Below are 15,077 nucleotides of genomic sequence, written 5' to 3'. Positions count from 1 at the left end.
CTGACCTAACAACTGCCCGCAGAAATTCACTCTGATAATGGGAAGAATATTGCTGGAGCAAAACACGAATTATATGAACTGTATCATACCCTCAACAATCCTGTTAGTCGAAAACGCATAGCCACCGAATGCGCTACTCAAGGAGTTAAATGGGTCTTCATACCACCTAGAGCGCCGAATTTTGGCGGGTTATGGGAATCCGCCGTTCGCTGTGCAAAATCTGCAATCAAAAAAGAATTGGGACACCATCGATTGCATTTAGAAGACATGCAAACTCTTTCAGTTCAGATAGCGGCTGCCTTGAACTCTCGTCCTTTGACCCCGCTCACGGATGATCCTAATGATATAGATGTACTTACTCCGGCTCACTTCTTGATTGGAACGAGTATGAAGGCCTTACCAGAAGAGGATTTAAGCAACGTTAACCTGAACAGGCTCGATCACTATAAGCAAACTCAATATATTTTTCAACGATACTGGAATAGATGGCGTAAAGAATACTTATCGGAGTTGCAAGCATCAGAGTAGAATCGTACATCTACTATCATACGCCTTGGTTCAGTAGTAATTATGTGCGATGAGTACTCCCCTCCCGTTCAGTGGCACCTTGCTCGAGTTATTAACGTACATCCTGGTCCTGATGGAGTTATCCGAGTCGTTACTATACGGACAGTAACCGGAATTTATACCCGGCCGGTATCTAAAATATGTTTGCTACCAGATGACTACTGTACAAATACCTGCGTTCAATTTCGCATGCCCCGGAGGGAAGCAGTTAAAAAAAATACACACTTATTCAACGCCTGCTCAAACAGGCTCACCAGGTGAATCCCTGTCCAAGAACTCTATTTCATCGTTCATTGCTACCTTTATCTTTTTGTTGTTTCATGTCTGGAACGATATAAACTGTACCTTTGAGCACCACCATGGCAACATTCCTACATCGCAAGAAGTCACTTTTTGGAGATATCAATAAGTTGGAACAACTGAAATGAGCATCCAAACATCCCACAACAATGGTTAAAATGGATACCACCCTACCTCCGTATTGTTTCTTTGCTCCTGCTTGGAAAGTCTTGTTAGATTAGAAAAATTTATGATTAGATTAAGTTAAGCTAAGATTTTGATTTGTTATTGTTTTGAAATGTGATTTCAAGGGGGGCGGCTATGATGGAATCTACAAATTTTCTTCAACTTGCATGCAAGCTACACATCTCTGATTGCTATTAAGGGCTGTTTGGTTGATAAGGCGAGAGTAATCATCCCAACCGATTCAACTCCTCCATCTTACCCGATTCGATCTACGGTAGCTCGAAAGCGGGAGTGTAAGTTAGGTAACACTGATTGAGCGCGTTCCCCCTAGTTAGTATGCAAGTGGTTAGAGAAGGCGGCAGTGGTGATTAATAAAGGAAACTATATGTCTCACGGAAATAGAACCATTATAAGTAGAATGAAGAAGCGAGTTAAATAAAATAATTAATTATAACCTTTTCGAGTTGTGCTAAAACCAGAAATAAAGTTATCATAAATTATTCTGCAAAAAAAAGGGAAAGAAATATTCAGTTCTTGCACAATCTCCCTCACATTATTTTCACATTTTTGGTGCATATCACTCTTAAATTCCTGAAACTGAAGTCAGATTCAAATGATATTCAGGAACTTTGTATGGGACTATGAGACCTTTCATTTGAATCTAAGTTTGAGAAAATCGATTCAGCCATCTCCGAGAAAAGTGAGTCACATTATTTTCACATTTTTGGTGCATATCACCCTGTAATTCCGGAGCCGGAAGTCGGATTTAAATGAAATTCAGGAACTTTGCATGTGACTGTGAGACCTTTCGTTTGAATCTAAGTTTGTGAAAATCCGTTTAGCCATATCTGAGAAATGTGAGTGACTTTATTTTCACACTTTTAATGCGTTATTTTTACATATTTGGTGCGTATCACTCTGCAATTCTGGAAGCGAAAGTCGGAACTAAATTATACTCAGGAACTTTTTATGGGACTATGAGACCTTTGATTTGAATTTAAGTTTGTGAAAATCGCTTTAGCCATCTCCGAGAAAAGTCAGTTTATTTTCACATTTTTAATGCATTATTTTCACATTTTTGGTGTACATCACTCCTAAATTCCGCAAGCTGAAGTCAGATTCAAATAATATTCAGGAACTTTGTATGGGACTATGAGACCTTTCATTTGAATCTAAATTTGTGGAAATTGGTTCAGGCATCTCCGAGAAGAGTGAGTGACATTATTTTCACATTTTTGGTGCATATCATCCTGTATTTCGGGAACCGGAAGTCGGATCCAAATGAAATTCCGGAACTTTGTATGGGACTGTGAATCCTTTCATTTGAATCTAAGTTTGTGAAAATCGCTTCAGCCATCTCCGAGAAAAGTTAGTGACTTTATTTTCACATTTTCAATGCATTATTTTCAGTTTTTTTTTATAATAAAATTTTTATTTGGCTCATTTGCTTTAGCATAACGTGGCCGATTGTCTTGTTGTTATAGGAGAAGAAGGAACGCCGTATTAAGGGGGCGGCATACTCCCCTAGAGTTAGTAAAGGAATGTGAGGAGGGTGGGATTTACAAAATATTGATTTTGAGTTACAATACATCATTCGTCTGTGGCACAAATTTTTTAGAGTTTTCTGGATCTTCACGTTCTTCAGATTGTAACGAGAGAGATTATCCTTGGCTGGGATGCTTTGTTGGTGTTCTCTGATGTACGTGTGACGTTTTTGGGTAGTTTCCAGCAACTCAGTCAGTTCAAGGCAGGTACATGCTCCGAAGCATCGTTCATACGGGCAGAGATGGCATTTCACCAGAGTGAAACACGCTAGAGTCAGATTTTTGCCACACCGAGGATGAAAAAAACGAAGCACCGCACAAAGAGGAAAGCGCACTTCTTCTCAGTGTCGAATAGACAGCATTTGAGTGTGTGCTTGTGGTTAAAGAAGCTGGCGCGAGTGAAACACATTCTCTTCGCATGAATCGCTCACACGCGCTCTCGTCTAAATACACCCAAGTGACCACTGGCGCGTGATGGTGAGCGAACACTTCTGTGAACTTCAATTAATAGATAGTAGATCTGGCCTTGCTATGACAAATTTGCAAGGAAAACCGAAAATTTTACGATAAATTGTTTTATTTTGCTGATTTTGCGTGTCCACGCTTCATCTACGAAAACCATACAGCAGAGTGCTCACCGGCGTGTACACCTCTGTGAAAGTATCTGCATCCACCTCAGAGAATTTGTTAGTTAATGCTCTAGCACTTTGGTGCGATTCAGTGGAAGAGGTAAGAGGAAATAAACAAACGCACTCAAGATGCGTGCACACTTTACACAACAGTGGTGTATAAATGTGAAAGAGAAGAGCTCTCGTTGAAGTTGTCAGTGCGAGGGGAGAAATTTTGCTTGCTCTTCGTCACACAGAGGAGATAGACATCTCCGCATACGGGCCATACTTTCAGCAACGCAAAGAAGAGTGCGATAGAGCTGTAGACGAGAAAGAGATAGAGAGAGCACTAAATTTGAGCCTTGATAGTTTTTAAGAAGTTGTAGATGAGAGTCATATAAGGAAGATTTCGAGTTGCCAAGACGTCGCGGACTGGTACGAAGGGTGGTATACCTCGGGCCCGAAGGGAACCTATGAGTTGGGACCTGGCATCACGATACTCGACACACATACAAACAACATGCTCGATGTCATGATAACCCTCACCGCAAACGCAGACACCACTCTCAGCGAGCCCCACACGACGGAGATGCGCGCTGAACATATAATGATTAGACATGAGCCTTGACATTACACGAATAATGTCACGGCTCACGTCTAACCCCCGGAACCAAGCTTTCGTCGATACCTGTGGAATTATTGAGTGCATCCATCGTCCCAGAGTTCCACTATTCCATGTATTTTGCAAGCTGGCTAGAGTTCTCTGACGACAGCAACTGAAAAATTCATTGAAGCAGATTGGTCTTTCATAGGTATCACCTTCTAGTGCGCCCACCTTGGCTAACGAGTCCGCCCTCTCATTGCCCCGTATGGAACAATGTGAGGGGACCCTAGCCAAGGTAATCTGGTATGATTTTGCAGATAAAGCACTCAATTGTTCCCGTATTTTCCCCATGAAATACGGTGAGTGCTTTCCAGGCTTCACTGAACGGAGAGCCTCAATGGAGCTGAGACTGTCCGATACAATGAAGTAGTGATCTGTGGGCAGAGTGTCAATGATCTCAAGGGTATACTGGATTGCAGCTAGTTCTGCGACGTAAACTGAAGCTGGATCACTGAGTTTATAGGAAGCGGTGAAATTTACATTGAATATACCGAAGCCAGTGGACCCGTCGAGATGTGATCCGTCAGTGTAAAACATTTTATTACAGTCAACTTCTTTAAACTTATTATTAAAAATTTTTGGGATCTCTTGAGGGCGTACACGATCCGGGATTCCACGAATTTCTTCTTGCATGGATGTATCGAAAAACACAGTAAGATTAGAAGTATCCACCAAATGAACACGGTTGGAAACAAACGAAGAAGGATTTATATTTTCAGCCATGTAGTCAAAATACAAGGACATAAAACGGGTCTGAGAATTAAGCTCGACAAGCTTTTCGAAGTTTTCAATCACCATCGGATTCAAGGTGTCGCATCGGATAAGCAATCGATATGAGAGATTCCAGAATCTATTTTTCAACGGCAAGCACTTCAAGGCTCATTGTATGAGTCGATTGCATGCAACCCAAGGCTATAAGCAAACAACGATACTGAATTCTTTCCAGTTTAATGAAATGAATATTCGCAGCGGAGCGGAAACAGAAACATCCATATTCCATTACGGACAATATCGTTGTTTGGTACAACCTGATCAGGTCTCCTGGGCCCCACCAAGTTCCGGTTATTGTACGAAGGAATTGATTCTCTGTTGGCATTTTTGTTTCAGATACCTAATGTGACATCCCCAGGTGCCTTTGGAGTCGAACCAGACCCCGAGATATTTGAATGTGAAGACCTGAGCTATGGTTTCACCCCTTACTTGAAGCTGTAATTGTGCTGGTTCTCGCTTCCTTGAAAATACAACCAGCTCAATTTTCTCCGTAGAGAACTCGATACCCATTTGAAGAGCGCATGTCGACAAGTTGTCGAGAGTATCTTGCAATGGTCCTAGGAGATCGGCAGTTTTGGATCCTATAATAGACACAACGCTGTCGTCGGCAAGTTGTCTTAGCGTGCAAGATGTGTTGATGCATTTATCGATGTCATTTACGTAAAAATTGTATAAAAGGGGGCTTAAACATGAGCCCTGAGGAAGACCCATGTAACTGAATCGTGATGTCGTCAAATCACCATGCTCAAAATGCATGTGTTTCTCGGACAATAGATTATATAACAAGTTGTTCAAAACTGGTGGAAGACCATGCTGATGAGACTTCTCGGATAGAATATTAATGGAAACTGAATCAAATGCCCCCTTGATGTCGAGGAAAACTGATGCCATTTGTTCTTTACGAGCAAATGCCATTTGAATTTCTGTTGAGAGCAACGCAAGACAATCGTTCGTTCCTTTGCCTCTGCGGAACCCAAATTGTGTATCTGAAAGCAATCCATTTGTCTCGACCCAATTGTCTAGACGGAAGAGAATCATTTTCTCCAACAATTTTCGAATACAGGAAAGCGTAGCAATCGGCCGGTACGAATTGTGCTCGGAGGCTGGTTTTCCTGGTTTTTGAATAGCGATAACCTTCACTTGTCTCCAATCATGTGGTACAATGTTACCCTTAAGGAACGTGTTGAATAAATTCAGCAAGCGTCTTGTAGCAGAGTCAGGCAGATTTTTCAGCAAGTTGAATTTAATTCGGTCTGACCCTGGGGCTTCATTGTGACACGAAAGGAGCGCAAACTCCGCCATTTAAAACGGGGTTTCGTTCGAGTTCGATGTCGCGACGCGGGATATCTTCTGTTCCGGAACAGAATCGGGACATACTTTTTAAAATCAAATATCCAGCGGTTAGAATATTCCTCGCTTTCGTTCGCGTGATTTCGATTGCGCATGCGACGGGCCGTATTCCAAAGAGTGCTCATTGCTGTTTCTCTCGCTAAACCGTCAACAAACCTTCGCCAGTAATCGCGTTTCTTAGCTTTAATCAGACTTTTCATTTGAAATTCTAACGCGGCGTGTTTCCGATAATTATCTGGGGTTCCGTTCCTTCTAAACGAGATGAAGGCTGAAGCTTTTTTCGTTTTCAGCTCTGAGCACTCTTTGTCCCACCATGGGTTGGGAGAACGTATACTAGTTTGCGCGCTGGGTACTCGTTTCGTCTGAGCTTGAATTGCGGTGTCAAGTATCAAGCCAGCCAAAAATGTATACTCTTCCTCCGGAGGAAGCTCCTGTGATAATTCTAGTTTCTCCGATATCGAGCTTGCGTAGCTTTTCCAATCAATGTTTCGTGTGATATCGTACGAAACATTGATTGTTTTCGATGGTTTTATACGGTTGGCGATTGAAACCATGATCGGCAAGTGATCGCTACCGTGAGGATCACAGATTACCTTCCACTTGCAATCTAGCTGTAGCGAGGTCGAGCAAAGGGATAAATCCAACGCACTTGGTTGTGCTGGCGGTCTAGGGTACCGTGTCATTTCTCCCGTGTTTAGAATTGTCATATTGAAGTTGTCACATAGATCTTGGATTAACGAAGAACGGTTATCATCATATAAGCAGCCCCATCCTGTACCATGCGAGTTAAAGTCCCCTAAAACCAGTCGCGGTGGAGGAAGTAGTTCTATGATGTCTGCAAGCCGTCGATGCCCTATCGAGACTCTGGGAGGAATGTAGATGGAAGCAATACATAGATCTTTGCCTTTAATATTGATTTCGCAAGCAACAACTTCAATTCCCGGTATCGAGGGGAGGTTAGTACGGTGAAATGAATAGCACTTTTTGATCCCTAAAAGTACCCCTCCGTAAGAGTCTTCCCGATCCAGTCGAATAATGTTGAAATTGTGGAAGTCTAGGGTTATGTTAGAAGTAAGCCATGTTTCGCATATGCTAAATGCGTCGCAGTTACGGTTGTTTATCAGGTATTTGAAAGAATCTAGTTTTGGGATGATACTTCTGCAGTTCCATTGGAGCACAGTGATCATATCCTCGATTTCTAGTGGTGAGTTAGCCATCGAAGGATACGATCGCAGAAAGGAGGGGCCATTGTCCAGTCAACTGTTTCAAAAATGCTCTTACTGTTGGCACTAAAGCAGTTAGTTAGCTTTTAAGAGGATCATTAATGTTGAAGGCTGTTAAAATCCAGTCCACAATATCAGAGAATCTCAGCAATCCAGATTTTGTCTGATTGTCTTGCTGTGATTTGGGGTCACTTGGGTGCTTTGTTGCCCCTGGTAGCGCTGGGTACTCCTTTTTATCTCTTAGTTTGCTTAAACCAGGAGGGATTTGCTTCGGTTTTGAGTCAGCGCTTTTTGTTTTAATTAGAGTATTCTGCGGCGAAGTTAGTCTAAGGCCTTTACGTGGTAGCTTTGGAGAAGCCATGTTTGGTCTTTTCCTGCTTCCTTCAGTAAATGAGTAAGATGGTCCTTCGCCGGGGTCGTCAGATATATCTTCGTCAACTGGCAAGAGGGCAAACGGGTTCTCAGCGTTCGATTGTACTGTTTTTTTGATTATATCCGCATAAGACCGCCTAGAGCGTTCTTTCACGGATCGTTTGAGCTTTTCTTCTCGCTGTATGTATATTGGACACACCGAGAGATCATGAAGACTTTCCCTACAGTAAATGCACTTGTTAGCGGTCTTGCTACAGGAATTGTCTTCATGATCTTCCCCACATTTACCGCATCGCGGTTTATTGCAGCAGAAGTTTGCCGTGTGCCCAAACTTTTTGAAATTCGAGCAGTGCATTAGTCGTGGTATGTACATCCGGACAGGTAGACGAACCCCTCCCACTAGCAAATAATTTGGAAGTGCAGATCCGGCAAAGGTCACGCGAAATGAGTCTGATGGGTAAAATTAACCGTCTATCGACTTGGAGTGCTATTGCTTGCACTCCAATATTTTCACTGGCTGAAGGTCGGGGTTTTTGAAGCGGCCTTCCCCATCCTTCAACAGATCTTCGATTGTCAGACTCTCGTCCCGTACCACACCGTCGATCTCTACCACATGTGACGGGATGTACACGCGGTACTCCCTCGTGCAAAGCTCGTCGGCAGCAATCTCATTTGCTTGCTTCACGTCGGACACAACAACGCGCAATTTATTTGGCGACACTTTGTCCATATGATTTACTGCCGAGTAGTGTTTCGACAGGTCCCGAGCAATATTCATTACTCTAAGAGGTTTCGATAAAGGCCGGAAGTACACCACCCACGGGCCCCCCGAACCATCGTGCTGGTAAACCTTACGACGAAGGGGAGGTTTCTCAGGCGAGGGAGCGAGGTTGTCCGATAAAGGAATATCGTATTCAGAGTCGGACATTAGATGTTCTTCGCCTTCGCCATCTATATGTTCCTCCTCCGGGACGCTGGTGACGTCACTAGCGGACATTTTTTTTTAATGTGCGGGAGTAGAATCTCCCGCACTTTTAACAATAAAGATAGACAGAAGTGAAAAAGAGAGAAAATCAGAAAAAAGTTTAAAAAAGTACTTAGCTAGTATGGCACGATGAGCTGTTAGGTGATATATTCCTCCTGATTCCTCAGCGTGACCTTGATCTGTTTTCACCGGCAGGCTCGTAGGCGGCAAACAATAAAAATGTGTTATTGTCCGACACTGCTTGGTTGAACAAAAGAGTCCACTGCTGCTTCCAACGCGGAATCAATACACAAAGCTTGCTGTGTAAAAGCCACTATTCTCGATGTTACAATACAATGCTTATACTACAGCCCTTGCTGAGATAAGCACCTTCACCGATGTCGACTATAATAACGCGCGTGTGCACAAATCGAACACTCGGGTACGAATGATTTTCATAGTTTTGGTGCATATCATATCTTAAATTCCGGCAACTGAAGTCAGATCCAAATAATATTCAGGAACTTTATTTGGGACTATGAGATCTTTCATTTGAATCTAATTTTGTGAAAATCGGTTCAGCCATCTCCAAGAAAAGTGAGTGACATTATTTTCACAATTTTGGTGCATGTCATCCTGTAATTCGGGAACCGAAAGTCGGTTCCAAATGAATTTCAGGAACTTTGTATAATGCATTAAAAATGTGACTTTATTTTCACATTTTTAATGCATTATTTCACATTTTTGGTGCATATCACTCTGTAATTCCGGAAGCGGAAGTCGGATCTAAATGGTATTCAGGAACTTTATATGTGACTGTGAGACTTTTCATTTGAATCTAAGTTTGTGAAAATCGATTCAGCCATATCTGAGAAAAGTAAGTGACATTATTTTCACATTTTTAATGCATTATTTTCACATATTTGCAGCATATCACTCTGTAATTGCGGAAGCGGATGTCAGATTTAAATGATATTCAGGAATTTTGTATGGGACTATGAGACCTTTCAGTTGAATCCCAGTTTGTGAAAATCGATTTAGCCATCTCCGAGAAAAGTTAGTGACATTATTTTCACATTTTTGGTGCATATCACCCTGTAATGCCGGAACCGGAAGTCAGATCCAAATAAAAATCAGGAATCTCGTATTGGACTGTGAAACCTTTCATTTGAATCTAAATTTGTTAAGCTGTATCTTAAAAAGCTGTATCTGAAAAAGTGAGTGACTTTATTTTCGCATTTTTAATGCATTATTTTCACATGTTTGGTGCATATCATCCTGTAATTCCGGAAGCGGATGTCGGATCCAAATGATATTCAGGAACTTTGAATTTGACTATTAGACCTTTTATTTGAATCTAAGCTTGTGAAAATCAATTCAGCCATCTCCAAGAAAAGTTAGTGAAATTATTTTCACATTTTTGGTGCATATCACTCTGCAATTCCAGAAGCGGAAGTCGGATCTAAATTATATTCAGGAACTTTATATGGAACTATGAGGCCTTTCAATTGAATTTAAGTTTGTGAAAATCGGTTCAGCCATCTCCGAGAAAAGTGAGTGACAATATTTTCACAATTTTAATGCATTATTTTCACATTTTTGGTGCATATCACTCTGCAATTCCGGAAGCGGAAGTTGGATCTAAATTATATTCAGGAACTTTGTATGGGACTATGAGACCTTTCATTTGAATCTAAGTTTGTGAAAATCGATTTAGCTATCTCCGAGAAAAGTTTGTGACAATATTTTCACATTTTTGGTGCATATCATCCTGTAATTCGGGAACCGGAAGTCGGATCCAAATGAAATTCAGGAGATTGGTATGGGACTGTGAAACCTTTCTTTTGAAAAAACACACACCGAGAATGGGCAGTGATTGTTGTATAGCCTTTCTATATGAGAATGGCAAAAACAACATCGATGGGTAAAGCGTTTGAAAATTTTGTTAATTAGATTTGAAGAATTTTATGATTCCATAACAAGTGTTTATCGAACAGTGGTGTTCTGATAAAGTTAGCCATTTTTAGGATGAAAAAGATTTGGTGACAAATTAGAAAACGTTTACTGATTTGGTGTTACAAAAATCAAACTATTCACACACATTTGTACTCCTGTAATGAGATATTGAAATTAAAATTATAGTTATTGACGAAATATCCTCAACCAAATGTATATGCGTTCGTCTATATTAATCGTTTTCGGTAAATCCATGTTATTGAATCTAATAAATAATGAATGTAATCTTTCAGGTATGCACAAGCGCATAATTAACATATAGTTGATAACAGTTAAGAATACATTTATTAATAACCTGGGCTGGAAACGCAGGATTAAAAAATCGTCCAATCGAGAACACTAGAAAAGAAGATCACTTGTGATTTTTCCCGATGAAGAGCACTCTGATCTGATCTTTTTAAGATCAGTTGATCAGTGATCTTCAAATAACATCGATCAAAATCGGTAGTGATTTTCATATGATCAAATTCAGACATGATTGATCTCCTGCTGAGGGGTGTGAAAATTAGTGATAACTGGAACTAATAACTAAGGGTAAGGCAATGAGACTTTCAAAACCATGGAAAATTGTCAATTTTATATTTTTGGGGAGGGCTCCTCTAACACTCTTTATCACCAGAGTTGGGAAAAAATATCGTTTTCATTACGGAACGGCTTATGTAGTTTCAACATATGTTCTCGTTTGATGCACCTCGCGTTCGATTTCGAGATTAAGAGAATGATGAAGGTTTCATTAGAATATTAAGTTTGGATCATAATCACATTTATATTGTTAATTCGGCAGCATTCACTTCGCAATAGCAATATGCAATGCGAAATTAGAAAAAAAAATTCACACCCCGTATAGTGATTAGAGCGACACTGTTTTACTTCCAACTGTTTGATGCTGATGATGATGTTCATGTACTAGCAATAAAACGCTTTTTGACATGAATTTAATTTATAGAAGTAACAGGAGCGATGGTTGTCAAACACATAGCACATGCTGTGTTTGAATGGCGTGTTTGAATTGCCGTACCAAAACTTGCACTCCTGCTACTTCTGTGAATGATATTCAAATAATAAATTAAATTAATCAGCTGCATAACATGCTTTGTGATTGTTATTATTAATTATTATTAAATACTGTCCCAGAAAGTATGGACGCACTTTGAATTCGGTGTAAATAATTCACAAGTGTTAGATATTCAAATTTTATTCGATATACTGATAATATTAGACTACAACAACAGAATATTATTCTCAACATTTGCTACTTAGCCATTGTAGACTAGCTGGCGCACCTTCTTGCGAACGTTGCTCATTAAATTCCGCACAGACTTCTTGGCGACAAGTTTTGACACTTTTTTCTAATTTTTTTCGAACTGTTGAATGGTTTCGTTAATGCCCAAAATTCCTCAATCGGTTGAAGTTGTCGGAAATTTGGTGGATTCATGTCTTTTGGGATGAAAGTGACATTTTTGGTAGTATACCATTCTACCGTTGATTTCGAGTAGTAGTAGATCTAGCCAGACGACAACAGAATCCTTGTGGCTTCGAATCATGGGTTTTTGTAAACATTCCTTGATGTACATTTCGCTGTTCATTGATGGTGATGAAGGGTTTCGAAATCTTACCGCAGCTACAAATTGCTTGCCAGACCATAGCTTTCTTACCAAATTTTTCGACTTCAATCGATGTCTCGGACTGGTTTAACACTTGCCACCGTATAATTTGTGGTCCCAGCAAGGATTTTTAATCGAGTTTCACGTAGGTTTCGTCGTCCATGATTATGCAGTTCAAATTTCCAGGAAGAATCGTATTGTACAACTTTCGAACCCTCGGCCTGATCGATGCTTCTTGTTTCGGACTACGTTTTGGTTGTTTCTGCTTCTTATAGGTTCGAAGATTCAAACGTTCTATAACACGAAGAACATTTAGCTTCTAAGTGCCCACTTTTTTGGCCACATCCCGAACTGAAACCTCCTTCATTTGCTGGAACGCCTTCAGTATACATTTATCCAACTGAGGGTTAGCAGGACTTTTTTTTTCGAACCGTTTTCGGTTTATCCTCAAAGGAACTCACTGAACTTTTTGATTGCATTTCGCACGGCTTTGTCACTTACTACTTCCATTTTTGCTATATTTCTCAGTGACAGTCCGAGTTCTGTGCACCATTTGTACACAATTTTCCGACGTTGTTCTGCTGAAAGTCCACGCATTTCGAAAACTAATACTAAATATACTATTCTAGTTACTACAATCTATCGAGGCAGATAACTGAGAAACAGATTTTTTTGAACATTACGAGAATGATGAAGGTCAAATAACCGTAGTTTGTTCTAGATGAGGGTATTCTAAAAATCGGTGGAAACGAAGAGTACGACGATGAATATATAAGTGTAACAATTGTAGAGTATCTGAACAGTCTATGCGAGCTTGTAGTAAATCAGCGACAAAAATGTCCTTACAGACGTCACGTCGAACAGAGAGCAAATCTAGGTCAATCAGCTTGCAACGATCTTCGTAGCTCGGAAGGTTTAATGGGTTCCTCCACGGAAGACGACGAAGCGCAAAACGAACGAATTTGCGTTGCATTGATTCAAGGCGTTGAATGTCTCGAAGGTAAAAAGGTGACCAAACGACAGATGCATACTCTAGAGTGCAGCGTATCAAGCTACAGTTAATTACTTTTGTCATTGTCGATTTGGTTTCTTTTGAGAAAACGATTGAGCTTTGAGAAACGATTCGATACTGGAACCAGAATTCGAAAATCGATGTAGCCGAAGTCAGATAAATTCACCTGAGTAGCAGTATAGTTTACATTTGTTTCAAAATGTTTGAAAATCAGTGAAGACATCTTTGAGCAATTGTAGTGCGAATTAAATCCGAATCAAAATCTGTATACCACTAAAACTGAAATAGGTTTATTTGGTTATCGACTATCCAAATCTGCAAACCCGATAAACCTGATTAATTTATATGGAATAGACATTTTTATACTAATCACCCTGTATACCCTAAACCGGAAGTTGGATCTGACTGAAAAGCAAGATGTTTTATAGAATCTTAAAACTTTTCATTTGAATCTTAGATGATTCTTAGATTTCATTTGAATGTTAGATCGGTTCAGCCATTTAGGAGGAATATGAGAAAAAATTTAATTTCTTTTCACATATCATGCTGTTGTTCCGGAACCAACAGTCGGATCCAAACATAATTCAGGAACCTTGTTTGGGAGCATACGACTTTTCATATGAATCTGAGTTTGCAGAAAACGGTTGAGTCATCTCCGAGAAAATTGAGTGAAATTATTTGTCACACGCGTGGGTGTTATGTTCTTCCAGCATTTATTGCTGTAGGTAGTTTGAGTCAATATAATTATGGAATTGCTTTCAAGTTGAAAATGCTACTACTCTACTCTTTCGTAGACCACGCGGGTCTCTACTGTATACAGACGCATTCAACTCGGTTCATGGCTGTTCGCCGTCAGCCTCGGTAGCTGCGAAGGGTCCGCAGGTCGTCCTCAATTTGATCGATCCATCTTGCCCGCTGCGCGCCTCTTCTCCTTATACCGGTCGGATCATTATCGAGAATCATTTTAACCTGGTTGTTCTCCGACATTCTAACATACCCGGCCCACCGTAACCGCCCGACCTTGGCCGTTTGGACGAGGGTTGGTCATCCCAGCAACTGGTGAAGTTTATGGTTCATTCGCCTTATCCACGTACCGTCTTCCATCCGCACTCCGCCGAAGATGGTTCGCAACACCTTCCGTTCAAAAACACCTAGTGCGCGTTGATCCTCCGCAAGCATTGTCCAGGACTCGTGCCCGTATAGGATAACCGGTCTAATTAGCGTTTTGTAGATAGTTAACTTCGTACGACGGCGAATTTTGCTCGATCGAAGCGTCCTGCGCAGTCCAAAGTAAGCACGATTTCCTGACAATATGCGTCTCTGAATTTCTCTGCTGGTGTCATTATCGTCACCAGTGAGCCCAAGTACACGAACTCGTCGACCATTTCGATTTCATCACCACCAATCAGAACTCGTAATGGGTGGCTGACGTTATCTTCTCTTGAGCCCTGCCTTTCATGTACTTTGTCTTTGACACATTGATGTCTAGTCCGATCCGCTTGGCCTCAGCTTTTAGTCCGATGTACGTATCTTCCATCTTCTCAAAGTTGCGTTATAATATCAATATCATCAGCGAAACCAAGTAGCTGGACGGACTTTCTGAAAATCGTGCCACTCGTGTCTTATCCTCGCTCTTCTTATCACACCCTCCAAAGCAATGTTGAATAGCAGACACGAAAGGCCATCACCTGGCCGTAGCCCTCTGCGAGTTTCGAAGGGACTCGAGTTTATCCCCGATACTACGCTAATTGCAGCAATCCAGCATCGCCCTTTTTGTAGATGGGACACACGATTCCTTCCAGATATTCCTCCGGTAAAAGCTCGTCCTCCCAGATCTTGGTAACGACCCAGTGCAGTGCTTTCACTAGTGCATTACCACCGTGTTTTAGTAGCTCGCTTGGTAGTTGGTCAACGCCA

General features: G+C 41.0%; 1 protein-coding gene across 11 annotated transcripts in view; it reads right to left on the bottom strand.

Moving 5' to 3' along the window:
• Positions 1-15,077, bottom strand: part of LOC131427388 (calcineurin-binding protein cabin-1-like) — a 1,620,795-nt gene that overhangs the window by 1,503,709 nt on the left and 102,009 nt on the right. The gene's annotated exons all lie outside the window — the stretch shown is intronic.

The sequence above is a fragment of the Malaya genurostris genome, chromosome 2 (genome assembly GCF_030247185.1).
Source record: "Malaya genurostris strain Urasoe2022 chromosome 2, Malgen_1.1, whole genome shotgun sequence".
NCBI classification, from domain to species: Eukaryota; Metazoa; Arthropoda; class Insecta; order Diptera; family Culicidae; genus Malaya; species Malaya genurostris.
This window is presented reverse-complemented; position numbering and strand designations above follow the sequence as displayed.